Below are 921 nucleotides of genomic sequence, written 5' to 3' on the forward strand. Positions count from 1 at the left end.
GGTTAAGTAACTTGCTCAAGGTTATACGGCCAGGTGTTTCTGGGTGAGTGCTAAGTGTCTGAGCCTGGGATTCGATCTCCAGGTGTTCTCAACACTGGAGCCGGTGCTCTTACTCGCTGTGCTACCTGGCCGCCCCTGCCCCCCACTTCTTGCTGGCCCCTTCGAGAAGGGTTGTTAGGGAATACTGTAGGAATTGATGTTCCCATTATCAGCAACTTCCTTTGAAAAGACTAGACTAGAATAAAGCTGATTGTTAACCCCTCCAAACATGTCTCTGTCTGACCAGATCAAGAATGAACCTGTTGGAGGCTGGAGTCCCAAACCTCCAGGGTCTCTGGTGTGTTATCTGGGAAATAGTAGGAAACTAACGAGAGAATTGTTTATTCATTTAACATTTATCAAATCCTACTGTGTGCAGAGCGCTACAGTGAATGCTGGGGGAGATAGAAAGTTTATTCGGTCTTCCCCCAGATAGAGCTAACAGTCTAGTAGGGAGATAAGACACAAACACAAACACAAACAATGTAATAGCTTGTGTAAACAAACCACATTCCCTCGTCCCCTTTCCTCTTATGTCATAATTTAAAAGAGGACGCGCAGAAGGCTGCCTTGGGATTTGTTACTGGTCAAAGGAAGAGGTGAATATATATTCAGGTAATTATGCTAAGATCGTATTGCTGTTATGTTGGCCATCCATAAAGCATTTACTGAGCGCCTGCTGTTTGCAGCGCCTTGTGCTAGGTACCTAGGGAAATGTAAAAAGGAAATAAGGAATGGAGCCCGGAGCCCGCCCTCGATTGCCGGAGGTGAGTCCTTTAGTAGGCGGAGCCCTGGCGCCGGCCCCCACCCCTCAGCGGTCTTCCCCCTCGAAGAGGTGCAATGGTATTACCCTCGCCTCCCCTCCTCCTCGCTCTCGTGGCA

Source organism: Petaurus breviceps, unplaced genomic scaffold, assembly GCF_028583685.1.
Source record: "Petaurus breviceps papuanus isolate PSGF00001 unplaced genomic scaffold, PetGlider_PUasm1.0 189, whole genome shotgun sequence".
Lineage (NCBI taxonomy): Eukaryota > Metazoa > Chordata > Mammalia > Diprotodontia > Petauridae > Petaurus > Petaurus breviceps.